The sequence below is a fragment of the Pinus tabuliformis genome, chromosome J (assembly GCF_031772625.1).
Source record: "Pinus tabuliformis cultivar Carrire ecotype Pingquan chromosome J, CPIR1, whole genome shotgun sequence".
Taxonomy (NCBI): Eukaryota; Viridiplantae; Streptophyta; class Pinopsida; order Pinales; family Pinaceae; genus Pinus; species Pinus tabuliformis.
This window is the reverse complement of record NC_142295.1, coordinates 1,260,992,285-1,261,006,480: the sequence shown is the minus strand read 5'-3', so window position 1 is coordinate 1,261,006,480 and position 14,196 is coordinate 1,260,992,285. Positions and strand designations below refer to the sequence as shown.

Sequence of the window (14,196 nt, the reverse complement as noted above, 5' to 3'; positions counted from 1 at the left end):
CTTTTAAGAAGTTTGTTTCTTTAAGCCATGTCTATATATGCTGGATTCATTTAGTAAATTCATGATATAGCATTGTTGGATTCATTAGATAAATTTATGACATGAGATTTTTTGTTTGGGGGATTTTATAATGTGTATATGTTGGATTTGGATTCATTTGTAAAATCTATGGCTTTTTATCGTTGGTGGGATTCACTCGATAAATTTATGTTTGTTTGTGGACATGAACTTTCATAATAATATATACTCTATAGATATCATAATATATATTATTTCAGATTCACTCAGCAAATATGATTTTTGTTTTGTATATAGATGTTAAATTTTATAGATACATAGATATTTTTTTATGTAGATTGTAGATTTTTTTGTATCTAAGAGATATAAAGTAAAGTTGACAGTCAACTTTTCTTATATTCTCAAAATGTTCAAATTTTTTACAGTAATCTTGTTCATGATTCTTTTGTTATATAGGGTAATGTTATCTCAAGCTATGTGCAAATAAGCACTCAAGTATGAGAGCGGTTAGGTAAAAGGGTGTTTGCAAGAAGTGGAGAAAACTCTGAATGAATTCATAGTCCATCTTTAGTGTTAGGCTGTGATTTTATCTTGTGGCTTTGTTATTTTCATGTCAATATTGTTCTTACTTATGCATTCATAACAAGATCAGGATGTTTTTCATATATATTTTTGTTCTTTGCTGCGAGCTGGAGCTCATCTGACTGTGGATTCTATTTGAGCCAATGTTGATTGCCATCTCTTCTTTTTCTTTTATAGTAGAGTTTTTGTGGTGTATGCTAGAGTTTTTAAATTGACTGTTTTACTTCAACTTTTGATGTATTTTCGTGTATGTTTTATTAGTTTGGTTGTATCTTATAACATTGACTTGAAATCAAAACCATAGTGTTGGACAAGATTTGGTAACTCCAAGGAGGTTTATTCTTGGTGTGATATGCTTGGAGTTTGTCTTGTTTGCTGGCATGATTTTGAATTATTATGAGTGGAAAGTGTCCTAAAAGCACATGATTGTTTAACAAGAAGATGATATATGTTGGGATGCATTTGTTGTGTTTCAATAGATTTCAGTTTGTCTCTGCATATCCAAAATCCAATAAATTTTTTGGCTGCTTGATTGTATTATTTTTGGTTTTCTAAGTGGTTTGGGCCCTATGATGATTGCATGCTTTGGCTCTATAAAATGTGACCTTGGGGCATAAAAGTAGTAAGTGTGACTTAAGAAAAGGCAAGGATTTATACTTGTTAAAGAGAAACTCCTTTCATGAGTTGTATTGTTGTTATTTTAGGTTTTGTTATTTCATGGATTTTATATAAATTTCAGCTTGATATGTGTACTAAATTGTATGCTTTTGGAGACTAATATAATATTGTGTTTGTTGCGCAGTTTGAGTTTGGCTTCTCAACATTGCCTTTGTGTCCAATTTTTTATTCAATCATGGCTTTCATTCATTCACTTCAAGCATAAGATATGACAATGATATCTAATCCCAAAAAGGTAAAGAATAATTGTTGTTTGATGATTTCAAGCCTCGCAATATCAACTTTAAAATATTTCCAACATGTTAATTGTGCCTTGAGTGCATTGGATTTATCACATATAAACATGTTGATTGTGCCTTGAGTGTGTTGGAAGAACCCATCAAGATGATTGATGGTAGAATGGTTGTCTATAATCTGGTTGTTGTTGGGCAACAACAATTGTCAATGAACCAACTCCTTCAACAACCCATACAACCAGTTAATCCCTTTCAACTCCAACAACACCTTCTTCCACCCATGGTACCTATACAACCCATACAACCAGCTAATCCCTTTCAACCAGCTACAATGGATCCTAACTTAAGAAGGGTCTATGTGGGTAATGTTCCTGAACACATGCAACATGCTAGAATGACTAATTTTTTCTCTCGTTATGGAGACATTGAAGAAGGCCCTGGTGGTTGACAGACAAACTGGTAAGTCGAAAGGATACTCCCTTATTCTTTACAAAATAATTGAAGCAACAAATCGAACCCTGGAAGACCTTGTTAAATCAATAGATGGGCATCAACTTTTTTGTAAATCAGCATTTGAAGGGAAAAAGCAAAAAGTTGCAGCAAACCAGGGCCAAGTTGTTCCTAATTTGAAGGATAAAGGTGATGTAAATCATGTTTCACAATATGGTGGATTGGGTCATGGGCCAGTCAACCCGCCACTTATTGGTAATCGGAATATTGTGAACCCAACATTAGTACCAGTTACCATCTAAATCCATATGGATTAAGTGATGCAACACTACCAAGTTTGTCTATAGGTCTTGTTGCAATAAACCTCCTTATTCATTAAACTCTTAAACACTGTTAGACTTGGGCCGCCAACTTCTTCTCCAAGGAACAACTTTTGGTCAGGCATCAGTAGGTGTAGGGAATTATGGTCTTGGTCCATATGGATCCTCCGGATATGGAAGTCACTCATATAGTAGTTTTGGAGGTGCAACATCTCACTATGGGATTTATTCAAGTTCATTCGTTTCCCAAACTGCTCCATATGATGGAGAAAGTCATTTCCCCCTTACATTTCATCAAAGTAAACTCCCAGGGACATCTCCATCATCGAGAGTTCTAACTGGCATGCGATCTTACTACACATCCTAGGTTTGTGCTCATTCTTATTCTTCTTCTCCCATTTGTTTTAGTTCATTTTCAATTGTATTTATATATATTTGAAATGTTTGTTTTGATCTTTTGTTTTCCACTATATGTCAAACACCACTTATGAATCTGCGAGCATTTTGCTTTGGATCTCTTTTATTATTTTTCTTCTAACTTCTTTCTCTGGCAATTGATGAGAATAAGTTTGGAGCAAGGTTGGAAAAATAACTTGTTTCTAGCATTTTTTGTCTTGTTTTTAGTTTATTGTCACTACTTTTTAAAAGGTACCCTTTTGAATAATCAAATACCTTAGCTTCTTGCTCTAGGGGATGTGATGAGAATAAACATAAGTCATTGTGGTAATTGAGGATACTAGTTGGTATTAAGTATGGAGTTTGTTATCACTCAAATTTTCCTTGAAGTTGTTGAGAAGAGGAAAGGGGTCCGAGGTAACCACAAACCAACTTTTAGGTACATAATCTAGCCAATCTATACCCAGAGAGGGCTCTCTCTTTAAGTTTTAGCTTTGTTTTGAGAGATATTAGGCTAGTTGTGAAGTTTAGGGGTTTTGTTTGAATTTGGGTGGTGAGATTCAATAGCAGAGGGGTAAAACTAAGTAGCTTAGGCCATTGGGCTAATGGATTCAAAGAAGATGGCTTAACTGGACTTGGTTTCTTAACAAAAGATGGTTTCACAGGGCAAGATGGTCAAACAGGGAACAAATGAAAACTTGGAATAAATAGAATGGGTTTAAAATGGGTGAAGGGCAGTTAAGAATCCTTCAGCATATTTAAAGAGGGAATTTGAATGATTACTACTAAAGATCAGTTAAGTATTCTTTAATAAATAATCAAAATGAAAGAACTAGAAAATAGGAGCAATTAAGATTTCACTGTTTATCCTAATTCAGAAGAAAACATGGAGAATAATAATGATTGAAAACAGAGTGCAATCAAGCATATTCTGAATTACTCTTTTTCGTTTATCATTCAGATGTGAAACATAGATGATATAATAGACAAGGAAAACTTTAAAACATAAGGTATAGAAGACTTATTGATCCGGTGTTTGCTTCAAGAAATCTGTGAAAAGTCCTTTGCTTCAATTCTTTATCCAGCAAGCCATACAAAAGTTAGTCCAACAACATTTTATTCCAAAATATTCAATATTACAGCAATGTCTAAGAATCCACCCTCAATACTCCAATTGAGGGGGTATTTATACAGAACTTTTTACAATGAAATATCTCATAACAAAGTGAGATATAAACTGGGGTTACTAATCATATCTTTCAAGAAAATAGGGCTAGAAGACCTTGTAGATGACAAATAAGGCAACCGAATGGTTTGCTGTCCCTATTTTCGAGAATGTGCTGGAGTTAGGCCCTATGCTTTGGCCTCTTGCTATCCTTGGTGTAATTATGTGCTGGCTACTTTGTTTTGACCTTCCTACTGATACACTTTACCTGCATCTGATACACTTTGACCTGTTTGATCCCTCTTCATCTTTGTTCATTTTTCACTACAGTAAATAATCCAAAATTTACATTTTACTAAGGATAAATTTACAAAATTTCCAACATTTTTTCCCACCATTTTGGCTCTAGCAATCTGTGTTTCTGAAGTTTTCTCAAGGTCTCATCAGTTTATGTATATCTGAAAAATGTGGGTTGAATTGGGAACAAGTGTTTCAGCTCATGCTCGACACAAAATAAGTTCTCTAAGCTGTCATAGAGAACTCGGCCTGTGGGGAGTGCTTTTATTCCTGATGCACTTGTTGATGAACTAGCTTGATTGACAACATATTTATTCAATTTATCTACATAGTCTCTATGCTTCATTAATCTGTCATTAATCACTAAAGGACTTGGTAGCCCTTTGTTTTGAAAAATGGTAAACTTCTCCATGAAAACATTAATTTCTACCTGCATATCATGACATCTTCTCTCTAAATTCTGCATCAAAGTTTTCTTGGTTAGCACCCTTTTGATTTCCAAAATGGTTTATGTTCTATCCGAAATGCCAAGTACTTCCAGCTGTTCGCTATTCTTGGTATTCAAAAAATATATGAGCCTGTTGGCTTGATCAGGCATTTGTCCTAATAGTGCTTTTGTCTTTTGAATTTCTTCCTGTGCTGCCTTCACTAGATCAATCTGCTAAAAAATTACTTGAATGGATGGCCAAACATCATTTATGCTTTGAGTGATATTGGCCCAAAGAATTTTCTTGATTTCTGACAGAGGCTTGTCAAAAGTAAGATCTTTTTCTAATGTTTTCACTTTATTTTCTAATGCTTTAATCTCCCTGGTTTTTTCCACAATGTTTATCTTTGAGAGATCATATTTTCTTTCCATTTTGGCATATTTCTCCTTTAGCTTATTTAGTTCTGAAACCTGTAGTTTCATATCTTCCATTGACTTTATTAGCTCTTCTATGCTCAAATTGGTGTTGCTGCCTGTATTGCTCCTGTTGTCGCTGTACCTGTGACTACCTCTGTTGTGGCTGCTCGGATGTTGGGTGCTAATGCTGTCCCAAGTGTAGAGGGGACTGCTGTTGAGACTGTTGGTATTACATCAAGAGGCTGAGAGGTCGACTCTCCCTGCTTGTCCTTCAATGCTTTTTCTAAGGCCTGATCTATTTCATTCAATATTTCATTGAGTTTTAAGAGTAGATCCATCATCTCTTCTTCAGATTTTTGTTGTATAACCTCAGTAGTCTGTGGATGCCTTGAAGGAGGCAGCTTTAGCTGCTTCCTCAAGGCAGCAATATCTTCATCCTTCTTTTTGATTAATGCTTCTATACCATTCACATTTTTGGGATCATGTCCCAATCCAATGATGATTTCTTCTAATGACTTTATTCTTTTATCCTTAGCCTGAGAGGAGGATTTTTCTAAGTTTAGCTGGGAAGTTGTATTATCTAAAGAATTTTGTAGCCTATGGGCCATCATTGCTTTACTAGTTAATGTTGAATAGACCGTTTCTCCAGTTTGCTTGTGTAGTTCAATTTGATCCATAGGGTGAATATCCTTTGCCAAGACCTCCAAATTTGTTCTGAGGTAATCTGCTGCTGATTGAGGTTGTTGCACCTTTGGCTTGAAGTAGCTCATTATCATCTTGCCTTCTTTAATGTCATAGGCTGACATTAATCTTTGCTGATTTGTGGGGGCCATTTTTACATATTGATTGTAAATTTGAAGTCTCAATGGATCATTCCTGGCCTTTATTTCTGTGAATGTTTTCTTGATATCTGAGGCCTCTTTACCTGGTGGCCTGAGGGATGATACTTCTGCACTATGTTGTTTTTCTAGCTCTTGCCTCTGTGAGCTAGTGGATGTTCCTCCCAATGGGGAAGTTTGTTGGCTGACTACCCTTTCTTCTCTTTGACTATCTGTAGTCTCTTCACCAATTTCCTCCTCTGAAAAAGGATTCAGTCTTTGCCTTTTTGTCCCAAGCTGTCCTGTAGGTCCACTGGCAGGGGTAGTAGTTTCCCTGTCCCTCTTTTTATTTCTTTCCTCATTTAGAGGAGTTTGCAAAATTGGAGTTTCTTCTACATTGGTTTGAATTGGAGGAGTTGGCATTTGGGCCTGTTCTTTGGAAGTTTTGGGCTGCTTTGACACTGTAGGTTGTTCTGTGATTTGAATGTTGGTCTCTAATTCCTTTCCTTTGGATGACCCTGTAGTTGGTGTGCTTGTTTCTTGTGAAGGTTGCTGAGAGGTTCCAGCACTGGAGGAATCAACTCCTGATCTTTGAGATAACTTAAATGGTACCTGCCCAAAAGAATCCAAGTCAAGTATTTTCTCAAGATCTCTCATAACTTTCTCAAAATTTACCTGCTCACTATGATGCTCTACTAGGGTTCCTTCTCTCCGTTCATCCATATTTGCATATTGTTCAATTTATGGAATCCTATGGTGAATATATGGGGACAACCTGTTCTTCATTCTTCTATCACATATAAAACTATTAGGATCATATGGTTTCCACCCAAAACTCTTTTGTAATTTAAGATGATCTTCTAAAATTATTTCTTCTTCTCTCCATGCTTCCCTAGAGTTGCAAACAAAAGGGTCTAGTTGGTTCTTGATTCTAAGCTGAGCTTTCTTCTTGGAATTACAAAAATGGACTAGGTCTGCATTTATCATCTGCCTGAAATATTCCAATGCAAAGAGTCTCATTGGAACATACTTTGGCAGCTTAAAAGGGCATAGTTCACACCCATAAATCCTGATTTCTGTGTGATTCTTATATAGGTACCAGTCACCTATCCTGTACTGCTTGGAGAGTTGGAGGATTTTCTTCATATCACCATTGATCCTAAGAGGGGAAACTCTTGTCAATAAAGTGGTTGCTGGATGGACAAATAGATGAATGAGCTCATTGTAGGTGTAAGGGGATTCAATGGTATTATGGAAAGTGGGACTCCAGAAGATGACAGACCTTGGATTGCCTCTAGTGTCAAGTTGCTTGACCAGGAAAGGGAAGTTTATCTGACTGATAATACAACAGAAGATGATAGATGAAAGTAGTGTATTTGAAGACTCCTTCATTGTCCAGTCTTAGAAATTGGTCATGAATTTTATTGGCAATATAGGTGGCATAATCATATTTAACAGCAGGGGGCTATCTAGGGGAAAAAGTTGACAACAATACTAAGGTTATCTCATAAACATACTCTCCAGAGTTGAATCCCATGATTGAGGCTATCATATCAATAATAATTCTTCCTGTATCTATAAAGAAAACCTGTAGATAAGGAGGTGGGCCTTTAGGCTGATGTTTAAGGTCCATGAACATCTGACTAATGCGAGTCAGTTCTGATTGAGACAATTGGGGAGCTCTTTCAAGTAAGTATCCCATAGAAAGGGGAGTGAGAGCAAGACTGGAGTGGAATTGCAGCATTTCATTGATGGACTGAGCAGTTATGGGAAAAATGATTGTTTGACTTGGAGACATGACTGCTCTTTGATTAGGGTCATAATTGGCACAACAGTGATGAATGATATCTGGGAAAACATGGACTGAAGGGAGGAAGTACATGGGAAGGTTTGATTCCCACAGTCCTAAGATGTCAGAGCCATTTAGATAGCTGTCTCTGATTGGGAAAAAGATCTTAAGGTGGTTTTCATTACCGGATAAATCCTTTATCTAAAAATCTTTATCAGCCAGAGGCAAATAATCTAAATCTTTGTGAGGGGCGTTCATAGGTAAAACATTCAGAGCTATAGGACTTTCCATCTCTGGTTCTTGTGGATTCAGGAATGGAATTCGGGTTTTAAGTGGAAAATAGTGAAAACAGTAGGTTTTGGGAACCTTTATGGCAAACACAGACTGGAATAGAACTGAATTTGACCCTTTCTTGTATAATTTTCAGTAGAAAATCAAAATTATAGGGTTTCAGTGAAAATTGGATAAATACCTGCAATAGGGGAGTGACCAATACAATGGCAGGTTAGATAACCGGTCCCGGGCTGAGTTACTGTGAGTTTCTTGATTAGGTGGTGGTTGGAAAGCTCAAGCAGTTGACTTAGACGTTGTTTTGCATGGGAGCACGGGTCGCAGCATATAACAATGAAAATGACATTTTGTTTGTTTTATGTAACAAAGTCAAGGTTGGTGGGGTTTTTTGGATTTATCGGGCAGATGACACAAGCGGAGAAGTGATGTTTTGTCGTATATGAAAGGTGGTAAGTGGTATGGGATCGCACCGCTTTTGGAGTTAAGCGGTATTGGGTGGAGGGCGAGTGATCACATCGAATGCACGACGCGTGGTGGAGGTACGGGCGGAAAACTGCCTGGTGATCGCGCGTTAAAGCGCGGTCACCAGGGGGAGCGATATCAGTGGAGATCGTCGGATGATGGGGGAGCGATTGTGCGGTGGATGAGAAGTGAGGTACGGCGGGAGTTTACTTGTGGTGGGCCCAATTTAATAAAAAAAAATTAATTGTATCGGGGTCAATGCGATTGGTTGGGGGGTGGTTCTTAATTAACCTTGAGGGTTAATTAATTCCAATTTGCGGGGCAGGGAGATTTGGTTATTAACGAATTTATGATAAATCCATTAATCCCTTTAACTAGGTTTATGGTTATAATTAACCGGGGCGGGGTATATAATGATTTGGGGATTTGTATATAATTAAATAATATGGGAAGGGTGAATGTTTATTTGGGATTTATATAATATAAGTCAGATATTAATATGATAAATGAAATGAAAGCGCTAAGTTAAAACCTTTTGGGTATACATTTAAACTTAGGCTTAAAGTGAAAATAAGGGTTTTTTAAGTGCTTATTTTCTTAAGTAAAATAGGATTTTACTTAGGAAATGAGTTTATGAAATAAAATGAATGGTTTATGGATTATTCTCAGTACTTAGGCTTTTAAATCATTGGGCCGAGGGTCCGATCCCTCCAAAAGTCAAAGAAATGCTCTGAGCCCCTTTAATTTTCAAAGACCTTAATACTTCAGGGGGAGTTAGTGAAATCTTAGGAAAAATATGAAGGGAAGTTAATTATTTAACCTTGTTTTGCTTGAACTGCATCAGGTGAAATGTCTGCCTTACAATTGTGATAAAAGTGAAAATTAACACATTTAGAGACATTATCCATCACAAGTAATTCTGCAACACCATCTACCTACCCTACCTACTTTAGCCTGACACTTTTTCTTCTTTATTAGGGTGCTCCTAGACTGACAAACCCTTATTAGTCTTCTTTTTCTTTTACATGGCAAGCCTACCTAAGTCTACAATTATTACATCCAAGGGCTCAGATTAAACTATTGAGCTCCTTTTATTTACTCTACCTATCTACTTATCTGCCAAGATTACAGTGTTTGGTCAGATATTTTTCTCTATTTCTACAACATGAAATTGAAAGATGAATTAGCCAAGTTTGAATAGTTTGACTATTCATGAATTGTGGCATAAGTGACAAGATGCACACAATTGTTTATTACAGAAAATGAAAAAGTAGTGGCATTTAGGCTTGCACACTTTCCTGGTGTATTTTTTTGTTTGGGGTTCATTTCTTTCATTTTTTGACCATTTTATTCCTTTTCACCCTTAGATTTTTCTTTTAGGGTATACCCTCTTTACATTTTTTAATTTTTTTTAATTTTTTTGAAAATATGGAAAACCTTTGCAACAAGAAAAGGTATGAACATATTACAGAGTTCATCAAGTCAATCATGAAATATGACACCTATTGGTATAGGAGCATAACACTGGCTCCACTTGGGGATGGCTTTTCCTGGTTGAAAGTCAAGAACAGTAGGTCAGATGACCTCTAAATGACTTTGACTTTGCTCTAAAATCCCTTCTGCTAGTTGCTTTATTGTATGTATGACAGTAACACTTGTGAAGCTTAGGGCCTTCTCTTCGGGCTTCAACTCCAACAAGTTACTATCCAATCCAAACTGTGACATTACCAAGGATATAGTATGTACATGTTAAAATCAAAATATTTTAAAAAGTAGGATCATAGTAATCTTTCAACATCCGACCATTAACTGGCCCTTCTTCTATTTCTATGCCATCTAAATTTTTGAGATAGTAAGTATTGTTCCCTTGTAAGGCATGGATAATAAAAGGTCATTTCCATAGGAAGTCAAACTTCCCATGTTTTCCCTTGTCCTCTCTCCTGGAATCCCATCTTAAAACTTTCTCTCCAAGGTAGAAATCTTCTGCCTTGGTTCTTTTATCAAATATTTTCTTAAGCTTCTCTTGTAACACTTGGGATCTTTGATACACTTCCTCTCTGGTCTACTGCATATGGATGGTCTGGTTTATCCTCCTTTGAATATCATTGGGTTCTACTTGAGCTTCTTGAAGTAATTTCATTACAGGAACTCCTAAAGATGAAGGAAACACAACCTCCATACCATAGACTAATTCATACGGACTAGTCCCAATAGATTTCTTGGTTGTGAGTCTGTCTACCCATAGTGCATTAGTAAGTTTCTTGTGCCGATTTTTCTTGTTTTTTCCAATAATTTCTTAATAATATTAACTAGGCTTTTGTTGGAAGACTCAGCTAGACCATTACCTTGAGGGTAATAGGCTGTGGAATGGCCTAAGGTGATATGGTACTTATTACATAAACTTATCATTTTCTTGGATTTGAAGGCAACAGCATTATCAGTTATGATCTTCTCAGGACAGCCAAATCTAGACAATATGTTGGTTTCTAAGAATCCTATAATCACTATGTCATTGGCTTGTCTAGAAGGAATGGCTTCTATCCATTTGGTGAAATAATCTGTGGCAGTTAGAATCCATTTATGTTGGCCAGAAGAGGGAGGATGGATTTCTCCAATGAAGTCCAGGCCCCATTGTTGGAAGGGTTTTTCAGTGGAAATTGGTCTCAGGGGTAAAGGTAATAGTTTTCTCTTGCCTTCAAAAATCTGACATTTATGGCAAGTAGTGACAAATTTCTTTACATCAGTGAACAAGGTTGGCCAATAAAATCCAGCCCTTAGGATCTTGTCTGTAGTTGATTTCCAGTAAAGGTGTCCACCACAGTCTCCTGCATGAAATTCTTGGAGAACCTTGTGAGTTTCTTCTTTTAATAAACAATTCAATAGAATACCTTCATGATTTTTCCAAAAAAGGGAATTATCTAAAATACAAAACTTTGAAGCTTTCATCTTTAAAAACCTTTTCTTTGTTCTGGATAACCCTGGAGGAGCCTACAGGTTTAATAATACATAAGTTATATTAGCATACCAAGGGGAATCTAGGAAGGCCTGGCTGATTTTTGGAGTTGCCATCTCCTATTCATTATCCAGTTCATTAATGTCTAAGGCTTGACAATTTGTTTCAGTCATGAGCTTGGCCAATCCCTGTCCTTTTATAAGCTTTGTAGGTTTTATTTCAATATCATACTCCAATATAGTAGCAATCCATTTACCTTGTTTGCCCTCAATTCCATCTTGAGTTAGGATGTCTTTGACAACAACATTTGGTACATAGGCTATTACATGGGAATACAATATGTAGACTCTAAAGTCTTTAATAGCTTTTACAAGTGCAAAAGCTTGTTTTTCCATGATTTTGTATTTTAGTGGTGCATCCCTAAGTGCTTTACTAAAAAATGCTATAGGTTTTTCACATCCTTGATCATCCTTTTGTAGTAAAACAGCTGCTATGGTGTGTTCTAATACAAATGAAAATATTATGAAGTCTCTATCAAACTTTGGACTTGTAAGGACCGGTGTTCTGGTCAAAGCCATTTTAATTTCTTCAAAAGCTTGTTTGGTTTCAACTATCCATTTGATACTTGAATCTTTTTTCAACATATTATTAAGCAATCTAATTAATTTAGCTAAATTAGATATGAATCTTCTCAAAAAGTTAATCTTTCCTAGGAAATTTTGGAGTTCTTTGACATTTCTAGGGTGACGTATTTGTAGAATGGCTTCTATTCTAGCAGGGTCAATTTTGATACCCTCTTTGGAGATAATATGACCTAATAGTTTGCCTTCCTCTAGACCAAATAAGGACTTCTTAGGATTTAAAGAAATACCATATTTTCTACATTTCAAGAATACTTGTCTCAGATGATCCAAATGTTGCTGATCTGATTTAGAAAAAACAGTCAGGTCATCTAGATATATAATCAGAAAATCATGAATTTCTTTTGCAAATGCTATGTCCATTGCTCTTTGGAAGGTCGCCCCTACATTTTTAAGTCCAAATGGCATTTTTACATATTTAAATGTGCCCCATGGTGTTGTAAAAGCAGTGTTTTCCTAGTCATCAGGATGAACCAAAATCTGGTTATAGCCTGAGAACCCATCCAAGAGTGAAATCCTAGAAGAACCTACCACTCTCTATAAAATGTGATCCATCTTGAATAAAGGGTAGTTTTTTTTTCCAAAGAAAAAATCAAACTTTTTATTACTAGGATAAAAAGTTACATAGTATATGACGAAGCATTCATTTTGCTCTATAATTTGCGAATCATAGAGCTCACTGGATGAGAATTCAGTCCAGCTAAAAACAAGAGGAGAAATTCACTGAAACCCTGCACAGCCTCCTCATATGAGGAAAATTTCGGGCCAGTGCCTGTCAGAGAATTAAGCTGCAACAAAAAAATGAAAAGCCAAAAAATAAAAACAAAACTTCATGTGAAAACGACCACAGTGAGAACAAAGGAGTTACACTTGGGAGTTAAGACTTCCTCCCCTTTTTCTTCTCGACCTTTCACCATTCTCCTTGGGATGGAGTTATGGGAACAATTTGAAGTGAATTTTCTTCGCCAGGTCGAGGGTTTTCCTTGTCTGAATCTGAGGAGTCTGATGAATGCTGCCTTTTGGTTCCACTGATTTCCATTGTATTTGGGTTCTTTCCGGATTGTGATTCCATGGGCTCTTGTGTAGAAGTCTTTTGTGTTTCTGTTTGGATACTTTCGTTTGGGCCAGGTTCTTCCTCTTCATCCTCTTCCTCTTCATCTGAATCTGTATGGGTGAATTTCCATCCTTTTTGTTGACTGCCAAATTTCTTCTTTCTGCGGCTGTTCTTTTTGTATTCCGGACATGCATTTTGAAGATGTCCAGTTTGCCGACAAATTCTGCATCTGAAAGCTGTATTTTCATAGTCTAATGACTGCATCCAGCTGCGATCTTTGTGCTTCAGTTTTATGCTTCCCGGTAATCCTTTACTGAGGTCGACTTCCACACATATGCGTGCAAAGGTAAAAATTCTTTCTTCTATTCTTTGTGTATCCATTTTGATATATCTGCCTATGGCATTGCCTATGCTTGCCAATACCTTTTGATCCCATAAATGGATAGGGAGATTGTGGAGGCGAACCCATACTGGCATCTTAGACACAACGAAAGTGTTTGCATCAAATTCTGGGAACCATGGAGTGATAAAAAGACCCGAAGATCCCTAGAACCAAGGTCCTTCCTGAATCACGAGATCTCTGACTTCTGTTGATTGAAACTTGACTATGAAGAACCCTTTGGAGCAAAGATGGATCTCACAATCCAGGGACCATTTCGTGAGAATCCAATGAAACAGATCAAAGGGTTTGGGCCAAAATCCGTTAAACCGGCATATGATGGCTTGCTTTTCATAGCTGTTACATACCTTCTCTGCTTCTGCTGTATCGATTGTTAGTTTTGGAGTGTGCTGTAGTTGCTCCACTATGTATGGGCTTGGTTCTGATCCAGCCTGTTTTGGAGTTGTTGGAGAGCCTTGTACTCCTTGTAAGATGTGCTTATAAGATGTTCCTTCACTTCTGTGCTGCTGGAGTGGATCTAGGATCTTAGATCCACAGCCTCCTTCTGTTATTTTACTGGGTGCTGCACCTCCTTGTAGTCTTAAATTGAGTATGATTGTAGATCCTGGCTTAATGTTGTAATCCATTATGGATCTAAGGTCTTGAAGCAATCTGCCTCATGATAATAGGTGTTGCCTGTCAACTTGGTAGCCAATCTGATTGGAAATGTTGTATTTCAAATCTCTTACATTGTCTGTAGTAGAAACCCAGATCAATGTTGAGTTCCCCTTAGGCATTCTAACAAAGATTTGAAAGGGATTGG

General features: G+C 36.7%; 1 pseudogene; it reads left to right on the top strand.

Annotated features, from left to right (window-relative positions):
- The first annotated feature begins 1,794 nt into the window (after positions 1-1,794).
- On the top strand, positions 1,795-2,651 carry LOC149231819 (uncharacterized; annotated as a pseudogene).
- The last annotated feature ends 11,545 nt before the right edge of the window (positions 2,652-14,196 follow it).